General features: G+C 44.2%; 1 pseudogene; it reads right to left on the bottom strand.

Moving 5' to 3' along the window:
* Window positions 1–13,192, bottom strand: part of LOC125488027 — a 297,359-nt pseudogene extending 284,167 nt beyond the window's left edge.
* Window positions 13,193–14,709: the final 1,517 nt, after the last annotated feature.

Consider the following 14,709-nt stretch of genomic DNA (forward strand, 5'->3'; position numbering starts at 1 on the left):
CAGCTTTCCTGCTCCTCTGATGCTGCTTGGCCTGCTGTGTTCATCCAGCTCTACACCTTGTTATCTCAGAGCTAAATAATTGTTCTGTGCATTTGTTTAGAGAGGTCAGAGGCTCAGCCACAGGATCATGAGTTTCAGGGGCCTGGTCCCACATAGTGCTCTACAATATCCCAGTGCCCACCACCACAGACTGGAATAAACCCCAGGGTGTGGCTCAGTCTGGGCAGCAGGGGACACTGACAATTACACTCAACATCCCTGGGGTTAGTGCTAAAGCAACAATGGTTCCTGTTCCGTTTTAGTTCCTAATGACTCTGCTGGGGGGTAAACCTTTGTCGGTTAAAGATGTGGACACACTTTGTTCAATTTGGACAGATCCCACTATCAAAAAGTAACAAGCACTGTATGCAAGCAGTGAGTCAGAGAGGGACACCTGTTGGGGACGTTCCAGCAGAAAATGCAACACAGAATTTGACTGGAAGTTTTTAAGTTGTACTTTGCCTTCTCTAAGTTAGAAAGCCACAGTTGTTGAAACCGTGTGTATAATGCAGACTATGGCCTATTGATATTCCATATTTGCAAACTGAAGAGTGAATTTTGAAACAGCTGGAATGACACATGGGACTGGAGTGTGTCAAGTATCCTGGTAAATTCACCAGCTTAGGAGTTACAAACTATGGAGGGTGAGTGACCCAATTTAATCTGCACTGCATTACATGGACAGGATCTATGTCAGGACCACCGTCTGAACTACAGTGGGCCTCATGCATAGACTGAACATTGTAAGTACAGACCAAGTTGAAATATATTCCTGAAGTATTCCAAATTCAGAGGCTTAAAGCAACACCTTCTTCCAATACAGCGGATTATCCCTGTCACTGCAGGGACAACATTTACACTATTTGTTGTGTACGCTTTCTGTTGCACCCGATTCTGTGAGCACCTTGGATATGTTCGATACTTTTTAGTTTAGGGATGGACAAAACAAAGAATTAAGATCAGGAGAAGGCCATTCAGTCCCCGACCTCACTCCACCATTCAACATGATCATCTGCCACAATTCCATTCGCCTCTGTTATCCCTACATCCCTTGGTATCCTTAACACTGAAAAATCTATCAGCCTCTGTCTCTAACATAGTGGATGATAGAGTGAAACAGCGTAAAGAATCCCATAAGTTCAGCAATCTCCGGCTGAAGAAATTCCTCCATGTCTCAGCCTTAAATGGCCTACACTTCACTTTAGCACTGTGTTCCCTGGTTCTGGAACCTCCTCCCCTCAGATCCAGTTAACTCATCAACACTGAAGGAACAGGACTATATTTCCAAGTCAGGATGGTGAACGGCTTGGAAGGGAACTTGCAGGGGATAGTGTCTGTTCCCATGTATCTGCTGCCCTTGTCCTTCTAGATGGAAGTGGTCGTGGGCTTGGAAGGCACTGTCTGAGGAGTTTTGGTGAATTTCTGCTGTGCATTTCATAGATGGTACACATTGCTGCTACTGAGCATCGGTGTTGGAGGGAGTGGATATTTCGGGATGTGGTGCCAATCAAGTGCACTGCTTTGTCCTGGATGATTTCAAGCTTCATGTATGTTGTTGGGACACTTTTCAGATAAAAGAAGTGACAAGTTTTTTCAATTAAATGTGTGTGTATGCGTGTGTGTATCTGTGTGTGTGCGTGTTTATGTGTGCGTGTTTATGTGTGCGTGTTTATGTGTGCGTGTGTGCACGTGCGTGTGTGCACGTGCGTGTGTGCACGTGCGTGTGTGCACGTGTGTGTGTGTGTGGGCGCGCGTGTGTGTCTGTGTGTAATATGTGGAGGTATGTGGATTTAAACTCACTCTCAACTATTCCCTTCTAACACACACACACACACACGCGCGCGCACACATATAGAACACACACACAGACACCCACACACACATACACACACCGACATGCACACACACGCAAACACACACAGACACAGACACAGACACAGACACAGACACACACATAAGACACAGACACACACACACACATAAGACACAGACACACACATGCACAGACACACACACAAACACAAACACAGGCACAGACACCGACACACACACACACACACACACACACACACACACACAGACACACACACACACACAGACACACACAACTCTTGACTGTGATGCCACAGGGTCAAACTATCACTGTTTGAACATTCTCAACAAGAATAACTCTTCTACAAATGCAACATCAAGTTCTTTGTTTGATTCTCTCTGTTCTGTTCTGATTTCCTGTAAGATTGCTGGTTCTGAACATCCGCATGAACAGTCATCCCAGTCCCACGCTGTCATATCCTGCTCCCAAACACAACATCTGATTCTAATACAATGTGTGATACAAGAGCCTTATCTCCTCTTTACAATTTACCTTCCAATCAATATTTATCAAATCAGGTTTAAAATCTAAGCCTGTCCTGACCTGGTGCCATTTAGAAATCCACATATCCTTCTGCCCCTCTCTGACTGTTGGTCCCTGAGTGAGTGTCTGCCTGTTTCTCTCCCAGCTTTAGAACACTTAGAAACCTTGAGTTGGTCCATGGTCAGTATTTTCTCCCTCAAACCCCCTGTATAATGACAGCAAGACTTCCTCACTTTCTGACTCCAAATCCTAGCAATAAAAGGCAACACAAGAATTCTCCTCCTGATTGTTGGCTGTACCATCATGTTAACCTTCTTTGAATTGGAGTTCTCAGCCAGAAATGGCAAATGGGACAATGATCAAAAGCGATTGTCATTCTAATGTGAGAGTGTGAGAAAGGCTAAACCAGGGCAGGACTTACACAGTTTGTAGTTATGCCCTGGGAAGTATTGTTGAACAGAGAGACCTACGGGTGCAGGTACATAGTTCCTTGAAAGTGTCATCACAGGTAGACAGGGTGGTGAAGATGGCGTTTGGCACACTAGCCTTCATTGGTCAGAGTATTGAGCCTAGGAGTTGGGAAAGCACATTGTGACTGTACAAGACAATGGTAAGGCCACATTTGGAGGACTGAATAAAATTCTGCTCACCCTGCTATAGGAAGGATGTTATTAAACTGGGAAGGATGCAGAAAAGATTTACAAGGATATTACAAAGACTGGAAGGATTGAGTTATAAGAAGAGGCTGGATAGGCTGGGACCTTTTCTCCTGGAGCACAGGAGGCTGGGGGATGACCTTATCAAGGTTCATAAAACCATGAAGAGGATAAGTTTAAGGTGAGAGGGAAAGATATAAAAGGGGCCTGAGGGGCAACTTTTCCACGCAGATGATGGTGTGTGTGTGGAATGAGCTCTCAGGGGAAGTAATAGAGGTGAGTACAATTACAACATTTAAAAGATATTAAGACAGGTTTAAGGGAAGGAAAGCTGCAAACAGGACTAGCTCAGTTTAGGAAATCTGGTCAGCATGAACCAGTTGGACTGAAGGGTCCATTTCCATGCTGTATGACTCTATAATTTCTATCATTTTTATAACTCACTTGTGAAAAACTGTTACTCTGTATGAAAAACATCTTGAACACCTCAGTTAGATTCCAGTCTGTAATGTACTCCTGGGTATCTGTCACTCCGTATATAAACCATCCCAACACCCTTGATTAGATCCCTGACTGCCACAGCGGGGAGGCAATGGCCTAGTGGTATTATCACTGGACTGTTAATCCAGAGACCCAGATAATGTTCTGGGGACCTGGATTCAAATCCCCACCACAGCAGATGGTGGAATTTGAATTCAATAAGAATCTAATGATAACCATGAATCGATTGTCAGGAAAAACCCATCTGGTTCACTAATGTCCTTTAGGGAAGGAAACTACCATCCTTACCTGGTCAGGCCCACAGCAATGTGGTTGCCTTTTAACTGCCCTATGGGCAATAAATGCTGGCCTAGCCAGCGATGCCCTCATCCCGTTAATGAATATTAAAAAAAACTCACTCCCAGGTATTAGTTACTCTGTGTATAAATCACTATCTATTTTTTTATTAGATTCCAGTCTATAACTCACCCCCAGGTATCTGTTGCTCTGTATATGAATCTCCCCTCCCCCTACCGCATCCCAAAACCAGTCCAGCTCGTCCCTGCCTCCCTAACTTGTTCTTCCTCCCACCTGTCCCCTCCTCCCACCTCAAGCCGCACCTCCATCTCCTACCGACCAACCTCATCCCGCCCCCTTGACCTGTCCGTCCTCCCTGGACTGACCTATCCCCTTCCTAACTCCCTACCTACACTCACCTTTACTGGCTCCATCCCCGCCTCTTCGACCTGTTTGTTTCCTCTCCACCTATCCTCTCCTCTATCCCTCTTCTATCCGCCTCCCACTCTCTCCCTATTTATTTCAAAACCCCCTTCCCCTCCCCCTTTTCTGATGAAGGGTCTAGGCCCGAAACGTCAGCCTCTCTGCTCCTATGATGCTGCTTGGCCTGCTGTGTTCATCCAGCCCTGCACCTTGTTGCCCAGAATTCAATTTCAGTCTTTAACTCACTCCTGGGTACCTGCTAGTCTATATGTAAGCCACTCAAACTCCTTGATTATATTCCAGACTGTAACTCACTCCCTGGTATCTGTAATTCTGTATATAAAGTCTCTGCCCCAATCACCTCAATTAGATTCCTATCTGTAACTTTCTTCTGACTGTCTGTTATTCCATATATAAATCCCCCAGAACCCATCAATTAGATTCCAGTCTGTAACAGAATCCCTAGTACCTGTTACTTTGTATATAAATCCCCCAGGAGAATCTTCAATTAGATTCCAGGCTGTAACTCACTCCTGGGTATTTGATATATAAACTCCCCTGATCCAGTACTGTGTGGAATAGTAAGTGAGAATGAGAGTGAGAGGGCATAAATGTGCATGTCAGTGATGTGTAAGCGAGAGTCAGAGTATGTATGAAAATGTGTGTGTATGAGTGTGTGTGAACGCATGTGACAGTGTATGAGTGTGTCTGTGTGAGTATCTGTGTGTTAGCGTGTGTGTGTATGTGTGTTAGTTCATGTGTGAGAATGTGGTGTGTGTGTGCACGTGTGTGTGTTAGCTCATGTACAAGATTCTCTGTGTGTGCATGTGTGCGTGTCGTGTGTGTGTGTGTGTGCGCGCGTGTGTGTGTGTGTGCATGTGTGTGCATGTGTCTGTGTGTGTGGTTAGGTCATGTACGAGATTGTGTATGCATGTGCGCGCGAGCGTGCATGTGTATGCGTGCGTGTGTACGTTAGCTCATGGACGCGATTGTGTGTGTGTGAGAGAGAGAGACAGAGGGAGATCGAGTTAGGGGTTCCATCATGGAATCATTGACACTTAAACTGTATACTCAGATGGACACACACACAGGCCTGTTCTCTCTCACTCACACAGATATGCTTGCTTATAGTCAGAAACACAATGAGACACACATACACACACACATACACACACACGCAAACACATGTACACGCACACACACAACGAAATATACAGACACATTTGATGGAAATGTAGAAATATAAGCCAGGCAGAGAGAGTTATATCTGGGAGTCACACTGTCAGCAGGAACATTCTGAGACAGAATGTCAGCAATTATTCCCACAATCTGCCCAGTCGGGGATTCGGGGTCAGAGAATCTTAGATATTAGTTTGGGACCAATGTTGAATATTTTCAAACTATATTGATGTCCCCACTCTTTCTTGCTTTTCCCTGTTTATAAAGTCAATGTCAATGCTGTGTTAACATGAAATAGCTGCCATGAACAAATCAAAATGTCTGACTGACTCATTGGGTCTGGAATTCTGTCAGTAAGGGAGAGGCGAAATGTGTCAAATGTGTTATAGATCCCTGCAGAGGTAGGAAATGGAGACAACTGTTTGAAGATGAATAAAATGCAAATTCCAGAACCTGGTTACAGTAAATGCCTGACACTATGTAACATTTCAGCAATGTCTGCCTTACTTTCCAAGCTTCAAACGTCTGAAAGATTTGAATATACAAAAACTGAAATGTCAGCTCAGTCGCTGCACTGTTTGTGCGAGGCCTTGTTCGGAATTTGTTACAGAGTGTGAATCCTGCGTGGTCAGGCCCCATCCCTAAATCAAGTGTTTATCAAATACCAGACTGACCTGCTGTGAGTTCAAGTTGCGTGTTGTCTCGAAATAAAAGAAAGTAATGTATCTGCAAATAAACAAAGCTTTAGGATGGAACTTTGTGTGTCTGTTGGTTTCAGTGACTTTACACAGGATTGAAGATGAATGAGACAGTGCGAGATAGGCAGCATTGTAACCAGTATGATAGTGATGTTACAAAAGGATATTAATATCTTCAGTGAATGGGCTAACAGAGGGAAATGGTGTTCAAAGTAGGCAAGTGGGGAGTCACTAAAGAAGTCAGAGATAGCAAGAACTGCAGATGCTGGAGTCTGAGATAACACAGCGCGGAGCTGGAGGAACACAGCAGGCCAGGCAGCATCGGAGGAGCAGGAAAGTTGACGTTTTGGTTTGGGACCCTTTTTCAGAAAGGATAAAAAAGGGTCCCGAACTACAATGTCAACTTTCCTGCTCCTCTCATGCTGCCTGGCCTGCTATGTTCCTCCTAGTCACTAACGTAGTGTCATTTATGACTTCAACACAAGGGGTTATACAAGCTTGGCATTGTTTTGAACAAAAGGAAATTAATTGCAGGTCAATTTTAATTTTTCAGTGCAGACTTACTATAATCTGATGCATGTCCTTCACTATCCCACATCAATCCCTGGTAAAATCTGGGAACACATCATTTATCCTCCTAAAAGTCGGCTGAATGAGCAGGTTAACTTCCTGTGATTTGTCCTCTTTCCAATTTACTTTCCAAGCTATCACTGCTGAGTCAGTGTTTAGCACTGCAGCCCCACAGCGCCAGGGACCCGGGTTCAATTCCACCCTCGGGCAACTGTCTGTGTGGAGTTTGCACATTCTCCCGTGTCTGTGTGGGTTTCCTCTGGGTGCTCCGGTTTCCTCCCACCGTCCGAAGATGTGCAGGCCAGGTGGGTTGGCCGTGCTAAATTGCCCGTAGTTTTCAGGGATGTGTAGATTAGGTGGGTTATAGAGGGATGGGTCTGGGTGGGATGCTGTGACGGTGGGTGTGGACTCGTTGGGCCAAAGGGCCTGTTTCCACACTGTAGGGATTCTATGGTTCTATCTAAGACTGTCCTGATCTGATGCCATTTAGGAATCCAAATGTCCTTCTGTCCCTTCCTGACTGTTGGTCACTGTATGATTGTGTGCCTGTTTCTCTCCCATCTTTCAGAATATGTAAACCTCCACATACAGCAGTTGGTCATTTCTGTGTTGGTACATGGTGGTATTTTTAAGTTGTTTTCTCCTCTCTGAAATCCGGTTGCTCTGTATATAAACCACCCCGAACCCCTCAATTAGATTCCAGTCTGTAACTCACTCCCGGGTACCTGTTATTCTATATATAAACCACCCCAAATACATCAATTTGACTACAGCCTGTAACTCAGCTTCATGCATCTGTTATTCTGAATATAAACCACCTTGATTAGATATAACTCACTCCCAGGTATCTGTTGCTCTATCTATTAACCACAGCAAAGCCCTTGATAAGACTCCAATCTGTAAATCACTCACATTTATCTGTGACTCTGTATATGAGCCATTGTGGTCCCCTCAATCAGATTCCAGTCTGTAACTCACACTTGGATGTCTTTCATTCTGCACATAAACCAGCTCAAACACCCTCCACCCACACTCCCCCCCACCCCCCACATTAGATTCCAGCATGTAATCCAATCTGTTAGTCTAAATATGGACAATCCCGAATCCCTTGATTCGATTCCAATCTTTAACTCGCTCCATTGTGTCTATGACTCTGTACATAGACTATGCCAAAGACTTAGATTATATTCCAATCTGAAACTCGCTCCCAGGTATCAGTTAGTCTATATATAAACCACCCTGAAACCCCTTGATTAGATTCTAGTCTGTAACTGACTCCTGAGTATCTGGTATTTTTTATGTAAATCACCCCAAATACCATGATTAGATTCCAATATGTAACTCACTCCCGGGTGTCTGTGACTCTGTACATAAGTGACCTTCAAATCCATCACTGAGATTCCAATCTGTACCTAACTCTTGAGTACGTGTTATTCTATATATAAACCACACAAATCCTCCGTTAGATTCTAGTTTGTGACTCACTCCCGGGTATCCATGATTCGAAGTACAAACCATCCCAAAACCCTCAATTAGATTCCAGTCTGTAACTCACCCTTGAGTACCTTACATCCACTTCACAATCTATCTTACGAACTATTCTCCAAGAAAATGTTCTATTTCAAGCTCGAAGACTGATCTGATTTGATGCCTGTTGGAAATTCAAATATCCTTCTGCCACTCTCTGTTCCTTGATCAGTGTGTCTGTCTGTTTCTCTCTTCCAGAATATCTGTGAATTACCACATTTATCCATTCGCCATTTTGAGTTGGGTCATGGTGTCCATGTCCCCTGTACAATCACGGCCAAGATTTCATCACTTTCCTAGTCCCATCCTCTGGTAATAACTGGCAGCCCATCAGTTGTCCACCTAATATTTGGTGACACCATCTCATTAGCTTTCTGTGATTTACATGGATCAAATACTAGTAAAGGTGAACATGACCCAATGATACAGGGTCTGGCATACACACACACACACACATTAAAGCTTGATTAAACAATCCCTGGAAGTCAGATTCACACAGGGCATTCACACACCTGGGTCAGGCTCAAGACGTCAAACCCCACTCCCCCCACCCCACCCCCAACACTGAGAGACTCCTGTATCATATTCCATATTGGAGTCAGATGCTGTGTTTGGGAGCAGGACATGACACCATGAGATTAGGACGACTGCTGTTGTGGATGTTAAGTCACAGGAAGCTAATCGTGAATCGGAACAGACAAGAAAGAATCCAACAAAATTATGAATTTGTGGAAGATTTCATTTCTTGCTGAGAATGTTGAGCCAGCGATATATTGTGTCACATGGAAAAGATAAAGTCTCACAATGAGTGTGTGTACAATAGATACAGAGACATAGAGCATGAGAGAGAGAGAGAGACACAGGATGTGAGAGAGAGAGAGAATATGTGTGAGAGAGAGTGTGCATGACAGAGAGTATGTGCAGAGGTATCCAAAGGAGAGTGTGCAAGAGAAAAAGCATGTATGTGAGAGAATGTGTGTAAGTGTGTGTGTGTTCTGAAGACTGTATGTGTGCGCAAGATTGTGTGTGTAGGAGAGAATGTGTGTGTGCAAGAGTGTGTGCACAAGAGAGTGTGTGCGCATGTGAATGTGTGTGCAAGAATGTGTGTGGGTAAGAGACAGTGTGCAAGTGAGTGTGTGCAAGAGTCTGTAGGCATGCACGTAACTGTGTGTGCACAAGTGTGTTTGTGCAGATGTGTGTGTGTGAGAGTGTGTGCAAAAAGAGTGTGCGTGTATGCGTGTGCACAAAAGCGTGTATGCATACACGCAAACAGTGTGTATATAAGAGTATATGTGCACAACTGTGTGTGTGTGTGTGTGTGTGTGTGTGTGTATACAAAGATGACAGTGTGTGCAAGAGAGGCTGTCCAAGACAGTGTGTGAGCAACAGCATGTGCGAGATAGGATCTGTGCGAGACAGAATGTGTGTGAGAGAGAAAGTGCAAGAGAGGGCACCAGTGAGTGGGCATGAGAGAGTTTGGAAGTAAAAGAGTGAGTGAGAAAGAGAGAGTATCCAAGAGAGAGTGCCCAAGAGAGAGCACATGTAACAGTGTGTACAAGAATGTGTGTGTTAGAGACTGTATGTCTGCGAGAGAGTGTGAACAAGAGAGTGTGAGAGAGAGTGTGAGAGTGTGAGAGAGAATATGTGCCCAAGAAAGAGTGTGCGACTGTGTGTGTGAGAGAGAGTGTGCCCAAGAGAGTGTGCAAAACAGTGTGTGCACGAGAAAGTGCATGTGTGTATGAAAGAGAAAGTTCCCAAGTGATAATGTGCGAGGGAAGAGTGTTGAGAGAGAGTGCCCAAGAGACGGTATGTGAGAGAGTGTGTGAGAGACAGTGTACAAGAGAGACTGTGTGCAGGAGAGCATGTGTAAGAGTGTGTGTGTACGTGTACAAGAATGTGTGTGTAAGAGAGAGAGTGTGTGTATACATGAGAGTGTGTGAGAGACATTGAGATTGTGAGAGCGTATGTGCATGTGCACAAGAGTTAGAGAGTGTTGGGTGTAGGTGTGTGTGTATGCAGGCAAGAGTGTCTGCAAGAGAGAGAGTGTGCATACCATACAGTGTGTGCAAGAGTGAGTGCGAACTAGAAAGTGCCTGACAGAGAGAGTGCCCAACAGACAGAGTGCATGAGAAATAGAGTGTGTGAGAGATAGGGAGTATGCATAGCAGAGACTGTGCGCAAAGGTGTTCAAGACAGTATGTGTGTGCAGGAGTGTGTGTGAAAGAGAGAGAATTTGCAAGTGTAAGGGAGAGTGTGTGTAAGAGAGTTTGTGTGTGCATGCATGTAAAGGTATTTGTGTAAATGCATGTGTGTGCAAGAGTGTCTTTGTAAGTATGTGTGTGTGTGTGCAAGAGTGTGTGTGTATGCAAGAGCTTCTGCAAGAGTGTATGTGTATAAATGTGTGAGTGTGCACGAGAGAGGCTGTGCAAGAGAGTGAGACAGAGAAAGGGAGAGAGTGTGCAAGATTGTCCAAGAGAATGTATAGGACAGAATATGAGAGTGGGAGCAAGAGATTGTGTCTGAAAGCATGTGCGAGAGCATGTACAAGAAAGAATGAGTAAAACAGAGTGCAGGAGAATGTGTGAGAAATAGCTTGCACATGGGTGAGAGAGAGTGTGAAAGATTGTGTGTGAAAGAAAGTGAGAGACTTTGCAAGAGAGCGGGTAAGAGTGTATCAGAATGTGTGCATGCGTGCAATCATATGTGAATATGTGCAAGAGCATGTGAGAGGGAGTGCGTTTGTGAGAGAGCATGTTTGAAAGAATGTGCCAGAGGAGTGTGCATGTGAATGAGAGTACATGTATGAGAGTGTGTGTGTGTGCCAAATCCTGTGCGAGAATGTGTGAGTGGGAGTGTGGGTGCAAGACTGTGACAGTCTGTGTTCCCAGTTCTGTGTGTGTGTGTCTGTGTGTGTCTGTGTGTGTGTCTGTGTCTGTGTGTGTAAAGGCGCATATGTGTGAAATTGTTTTGTGTGTGTATTTATAGAACATAGTACATAGAACATTACAGCGCAGTACAGGCCCTTTGGCTCTCGATGTTGCGCCGACCTGTGAAACCAATCTGAAGCCCATCTAACCTAAACTATTCCATTATCATCCATATGTTTATCCAATGACCATTTAAATGCCCTTAAAGTTGGCGAGTCTACTATTTTTGTAGGCAGGGCATTCCACGCCCTTACTACTCTCCGAGTAAAGAACCTACCTCTGACATCTGTCCTATATCTATCACCCCTCAATCTAAAGCTATGTCCCCTCGTGCTAGCCATCACCATCCGAGGAAAAAGGCTCCCACTGTCCACCCTATCTAATCCTCTGATCATCTTGTATGTCTCTATCAAGTCACCTCTTAACCTTCTTCTCTCTAACGAAAACAACCTCAAGACCTTCAGCCTTTCCTCATAAGACCTTCCCTCCATACCAGGCAACATCCTGGTAAATCTCCTCTGCACCCTTTCCAATGCTTCCACATCCTTTCTATAATGCGGTGACCAGAACTATACGCAATACTCCAAGTGCAGCCGCACCAGAGTTTTGTACAGCTGCAACATGACCTCATGGCTCCGAAACTCAATCCCTCTACCAATAAAACCTAACATACTGTACGCCTTCTTAACAACGCTATCAACCTGGGTGGCAACTTTCAGTGATCTATGCACATGGACACCGAGATCTTTCTGCTCATCCACACTACCAAGAATCTTACCGTTAGCCCAGTACTCTGTATTCCCAGCCCAGCTACAAAGATAACAAGGTGTAGAGCTGGATGAACACAGCAGGCCAAGCGGCATCAGAGGAGCAGGAAGGCTGACATTTCGGGCCTAGACAATTCCCTCAAATGCTGGTACATGTATAGTAGGTCTGCCAGCTGGTGCAGTTCTTCATGCTGAATGTGACAGTTTTGTAGATCTAGATGATATATTGTCTCACACAATTCGACAATTGGAGACATAACTGCACAATCAATGGGGGTCAACCGCAAAGCATTATGTGGGCTTGAATCTCCAAATCTAAGTGTTTTTATTGAACCAACTGTGGAATGATCCAATGCAGTGTTCTGAGACTCAAATAGGTAATGCAATGCATTCAGGAGGTTCCTTTTCCCAGTTTTACTCTCTGTATTTCCAACATGTGCTACAAAATTCTCCTTCATCCAGTCAATCACTTCGCAGGTTGTTTTATGTGAAAACGGACCCAGAAACTCCTCTAGAGGTCGAGATGACGGTGGTGGTGGTGGTCGTAGTGGTGGTGGTGGTGGTGGGGTGGGGGGATGGGGTGGGGAGATGGGAAGAAGGCCAGTCACAAAACTCATAAATATCTCAAATTGCCCATCTTCCTCACTGTGGGCTTCACTGAGGATTTTCCGGTTGTCCTCAGGATCTGGAGTCAGGAATTTTGCGAGTGCAGCTACAAACTCTTGGTTGCTGAGATATGAGAAGGTTGTAGGTTGTACTGGATCAAATCTCCATTCCTAAACACAAGCTTCTTCTCAGAGACTCCTGTGAAGGCCATCTCCCCACGCTTCCGTAACACATTACGGGGGTCTTCAATCTCTCGGCCATGGTTTTTCAGAATGTTATAAATATAGTAGGAATATAGTTGGGTGATGGTCTTGGGAACTTGCTGCTGTTTCCTGTTTTTTCTGTGAAAAAGAGACCCAGTGACAGACAGAGGATCCAGCAGTACGAAGGGTTGTAGCACATGGTGTACGGGATCATGTTCTCCTCCACGTGTTTGAAAACAGCTGCTGCCACCATCTGATCCTCAAAAACCCGCTTGAAATATTCCTTCCGTTTATCACCAACCACTCCCGGGATTTTGAGCCCAGACACTGATCTCAGCCTTTTCTAATAAATGGAATGCAGTTGGATGGCTCACTGATACTGAAATCCTAGAATTTGACTGTCCAAAGAAATGTTTCCTTTTCTGGAGCAGGCTTCCAAGCTGGGAAATATTGCTTTGAAACATTTGCTCAGCTCGGACTTTTTCCAGACCTCTTCAGAGATGTTTCTCTCTCCACGCTTCACAATCTTGGCCTCTTGCCAGCAGTTCATCTGCTACCAGTTTCCAATCTCGAACCATAGAAATGACAGTCAGTTCAGTGTATTGATCAACCAACTGAAAAACCTTAAACTTTGTCTTAATTAGGATAGTGTTCACGCTCAGAGTTTCAGTTTGTTCCCAGAATGTTTTCTTGTGTTTCTGTTGAACAACTTAAAATGGATCAGACAAAAGAAAGTGTTTTTCAGTAGTGACTATGAATTAATGAAATAACCTATAAAAATGACATTTTAATCCAGTGACATTCCAGGAAGACTGAATTCATATTCCCAAAGGAGGTGATTGTGGGACATTAACAAGCAGTGAATGCAAAATTTGGTTGAGGAGTTTGGCATAAATTTCATTCAAGGATGATGCAAAATGATCTGTGTAGGAATAAGCATTCATATTATACCAGCTCAACTAATTCCATTTTATTTTCAACAAGAGATGTTTCGTCTTTTCACAGCATTTGAATCCTTAATAAAAATGAAGCAATTTAACTACCGCTCTATACCTCTTGTACATAGGTACAAGATTATGTTACAGATAATCCAAGACAGTACACCCTGTTAGTCCAGGCGAGCATTCACTCCCACCTCATGATTAACTCCAGCAGTAGATTCATCTGTCCCCCTCCTCCTCATCCACTTATCTAGCTTTGCTAGATGTACTTTCTGTACTCTAGTTTAGAAGCTGCCCTCTTTAAACAAGAACATTTCATTCACTGAATGAAATGTGATTCCTCTCACATGCTGAATGTGTGCATTGCTGCTGATTTCAGCTTTTATTCCCCATTCCCCAATTGCCCAGGATACGGAGTCACATGAAGGACCAAGTGAGAAGAATATCCTGCCTCTCCTGAGGGAAGGGGACTTAGTGAACAAGATGGGCTTCCAACAATGGAGACATCACTGACCTCACCCTTATTGTCACTGTCCATCTTTATACATCACTGACCTCACTCTAGCTTTGCAGTTACAGCAGCTGACCAGGACACCAGGTGGAATTTTGACATTTATTTCAAAAGGAATACAGTATAAAAGCAGGGAGGTGTTGCTGCAAGTGTAGAAGGCATTAGTGCCACCTCAGCTGGAGCATTGCAAGCACTTTTGGTCCCCTCATTTAAGAAGGGATACAATTGCATTGGAGGCAATACAGAGGAAGTTCATGAGATAATTCCAGAAATGAAGGTGTTGTCTTGTTCCTACTTAGAACAGGTTTGATAACTCCAACCAGAATGGTATGCCCAGGTGTCAAACAATACTATAACAGACAAATCACTCCAAACACAAGCCAATATAAATAGTCCCTTCTTTATTAGGAAACATGTAACAATACCCTTTAATTATAGACATACTATCTCTAATCCTATTTGGCTCCTTAAGCTTACAATACTTCCCGAGTCTCTTGTAAATTTATGTGGTGACAGTCACTCTCTCTTT

This window comes from Rhincodon typus, chromosome 48 (genome assembly GCF_021869965.1).
Source record: "Rhincodon typus isolate 14 chromosome 48, sRhiTyp1.1, whole genome shotgun sequence".
Taxonomy (NCBI): domain Eukaryota; kingdom Metazoa; phylum Chordata; class Chondrichthyes; order Orectolobiformes; family Rhincodontidae; genus Rhincodon; species Rhincodon typus.